The sequence below is a fragment of the Uloborus diversus genome, chromosome 8 (assembly GCF_026930045.1).
Source record: "Uloborus diversus isolate 005 chromosome 8, Udiv.v.3.1, whole genome shotgun sequence".
Taxonomy (NCBI): Eukaryota; Metazoa; Arthropoda; class Arachnida; order Araneae; family Uloboridae; genus Uloborus; species Uloborus diversus.
In genome coordinates, this window is record NC_072738.1 from 15,126,151 (window position 1) to 15,129,781 (window position 3,631).

The 3,631-nt window shown below is 37.8% G+C and overlaps 1 protein-coding gene across 1 annotated transcript in view; it reads right to left on the reverse strand.

Annotated features, from left to right (window-relative positions):
- The window catches only part of LOC129227695 (clavesin-1-like), a 72,557-nt gene extending 69,269 nt beyond the window's left edge, over positions 1-3,288 (reverse strand). Inside the window, exon 1 of the mRNA XM_054862290.1 lies at positions 3,225-3,288. The gene's annotated coding sequence lies outside the window, so the exon portion shown is untranslated. The remainder of the gene's footprint in view (positions 1-3,224) is intronic.
- Between the last annotated feature and the right edge of the window lie 343 nt (positions 3,289-3,631).

The following is a 3,631-nucleotide window of genomic DNA, read 5'->3' on the forward strand; positions in this document are numbered from 1 at the left end:
GTCTAAAATTTCGTTTTCAGAACTTCAGTTTCGAATAGTTTCTGTGAGAGATTCTCTAAACCCCAACCCTTATCCTGAAAGGTGTCCTGCAGTTGCGTTTTTAAAGTTTAATTTTCGAAATATTCCAGGGAAGAGCCCAGAACCCCTTCCCGTTCTCGAACTTAGCCAAGTAAAAAATTGCTAAGAGTTTTTTGGATTTTAATTTCGAAAAAAAATTCAGGGGAATGCCTGCCGTACCCCTTCACTAAAATAAAAGATCATATAAAATTCCGTTTTTAGGGCTTAAATTTCAAAAAAAAAAAAAAAAAAAAAAATCCGGGTGAGGGTCTCCGAACATTTCTCCTTGTCATCACAGGTAACTTGCAAATATTTTTTTTTTTTTTTTTTGACTTAAATTTCGAGAAAAACTTTTGGGAGTACTCGAGATCCTCTCTCCCGTACATATCCTTAAAAATCGTCTAAAATTCCGTTCTCGGAACATCAATTCCGAAAAAACTCCGGGGGACGGGGAGAGAGGCTCCGAATCCAAACCCCTTCCTAATGTTTACTAACATGGCCAATAATAGCGTTTTTAGAACCTCAAACTCAAAAATTTCCCGGGGAAAGGTCGCCCGAACCCCTTCTCTTCCTTAAATTTCAACAAAGATAGTCTACAATTGAGCTTATTTCAGACATATCATTTTCATCTTCGAAAATGTAATGTCTATATCGTTAAAAATCGTATCGTTATCCTATCGTTAGAAATCGTTTAAAACTTCATTTTTAGGACTTTGAAAAATTTTTAAGTCAAGTCTCCGTGCTTCAACCGTTCATAAAAGTCCCTGAACCTCTCCTCCTACGAACATCACCAGAGATTGTGTAAACTGAAATTTTAGAACTTCAATTTCGAGCATCTTCTTTATACACAGGGGTGTGCACAGAAATTTTGGGGCCCGTCACAAATAACTTTTACGGGCCCCTCTCCATATTGTTCGCACCTATATTTCACCGCTCATTTTAAAACTATTGGGTCTCTTTCTGGCTCGGACCGGGCAACAAGTGTCTCTCCCCCCCCCCCTGTGCACACCCCTGTTTATACATGTAATCGAACCAATTCGTAGTCAGTTTTTAAAAAATGCAAGGGGAGTCAGGGAATATTAATGAAAAAAAGAAGCCCGGAGACGGAGTCGGCCAGTTTTCCAACAACTCCGACTCCGACTCTACAGATCTGGTTGTCAGACTACGAAGGATAATGGTTATACGATTTGAAAAGTTGTGCATGTGTACAAGAATGGGCGTGCACGGGGGGGGGGAGACACCTGTTTCCCGGTCCTGAAGTTGAAGGGGCCCAAATTTTTAAAACGAGGGGTGAAATATATGTAAGGATATAAGGGTAAACAACATGAAAGGGCCCCGTAAAAGTCATATGTGACGGGTCACAAGATTTCTGTGCACGCCCATGTGTAGATGCACACATGCAAGAACACATGCGAATAAATTTTCAAAAATGTTCGCATGTATATTTTATGAATCAAATGATAAAAGGTTTAGCGAGATTCAAAGTAACTGTGGTGTCTTGAATTCGTTTGAAGATGCAATTCCTATTAGTTATTTCGTATGTTTTTGATTTACTTTCTACGTTTCTATCTACGTTATCTACGCTTTTTCTATACACAGTTTCTTTGATATCTTTCTTTTCGCAATCTCTATTTAAATAAAGTGATCTTGGAATTTTTTTTCGCAGAAATGTTTTAAGAAATGTTATAACTATTCTTTTGGTTCTGAATACTTTCTTTTTAATCATATTTTCCTGATTGTATGTCTGTTGTCTCCTTATTAGAAGAGCTGTGAAAACTCACATTATTGTTTAGTTTATCAGTTTTCTCAGCGATTTTCTCACAATCGTATAAGTCTGTGAAGCATGGGCGCCCATATGCAAAATTGTAAGGGGGGAGGCTCAGATATTTTAACCATGGTTTAGCAGGATATTTTCCCCATGAAAACCGATTTCTGGACAGATTCGAGTCAGTAAAATTTGACATTTTTAATAACTTATTCATTAATGGCTGGAGAAGAAATGTTTTTTACATTTTTGCAAAGAAAAAAAGTACTAAAAACAAGGAAGTTCTAATTTCAGAGGGGGCGCTCAAGCCCGCCCCCTTACCCCCCTATATGGGCGCCTTTGCTGTGAAGCCCTAAGCATGTCAAGGACAGATCCAGAAAGTTTTCAAGGAGGGGGCGATTGATATTTTAACTGACCTCTTACTACGTTTCTGATTTATACATGTTTGCCGGGGGGGAGGGGGGCACGGTATTTTTATGCAAAACAACTATACTATTGAGATTTAACTAAGGAGGTCATCGAAATTATTCCTTTCTTTTTCTGTTGAAAGAGGTATTCTAAAATTTCTTTTTAGAACTTCTGTTTCGTAATAATTTCAGGAGAATATTTCGAAAGAACCTCCCTCTAACATCAACGAAGATCGCCTAAACTTTCGCGTTTTGAAATTTCAGTTTCAAAACATTGCCGGAGGATAGTCCCTGAACCCATTCTTTCCCTTAACATTGCCCGATATTTCTACAATCTTGTCTTAATAACTTGAACTTTTGAAAAATGCTTGAGGAAAGGTTTCCAAGCTTCTTATCCTCCTAACATCCCCAAATAACGCGTATAATTGCCTTTTTGAAACTTCAACTCCGAAACGTTTCTGGAAGGGAGGTTCAAACTCCATTACATTTCTTAACATCACCAAAAACAGTCCACATTTTAGGACTTCAATTCGGAAAAATTGCCAATGCATGGTCCCTCAAGAAGGGGACGATTGCCCCTATCGCCCCTCCCTTGTATCCGTCCTTGACTCATGTTCATTATGCGTGTGAAGTCCAGTACTTGTTAGATAAAACTAGTTTCTTTCGCAATACTAATACGACTGAATACTGACTCAAAATTCATTTTAAAAACCCCTCCTAACGGACACCCCTCTTATGAGGACAATTTTTTATTCCCCGATTCCAAGGCAAATAACATGATTGAACCCCTGCCCTGCGGACACCTCTCTATTGGAAACAAAAATTTTTGTCCCGTTAGTGTCCGCATTAGAGGGGCTTTACTGTACACAAAACTTAAAATTAGAGAAAATGAGAATCAAAGTTATTCCTGATTGTTACGACATCGTTTACTGAATTTTTTTGGATAGCACTTTAAAAACAAAATTAATTGAATTAGCTTCATGCAACCTACTTACCGTGATCCTGGTCTTCAAGCTTCTGGAAGGTGGAGAGTAACTTTCAATGTATAAACAATATTGCATGCGTCCTTTTTTAGTCTTTCGATAACACATTGTTTTCCAAGGTGACCTTCTGACGTTTTCTCACCTGTTTGAAACGAAATTCCTATGCAAGTCGACTCAGTTTAAATCGTCTCACCAAATCTGGTATTCAAATGAACAGAAAAGTAATCCTTAACACACTTTTTTCTCAGACATCCTGTAGAAAAATATATACTTCTGCATTGATCAATAACAGAATTATTGGCACAAACGGTGAAATTTAGCTTTCACTTTCTTCTCAGACATTAGGTAGAAAAATGTGCTTGTGCATTAAATAGTATTCAACAGACTTCACTATCTCCTCAGATGTTTAGCAGAAAAAT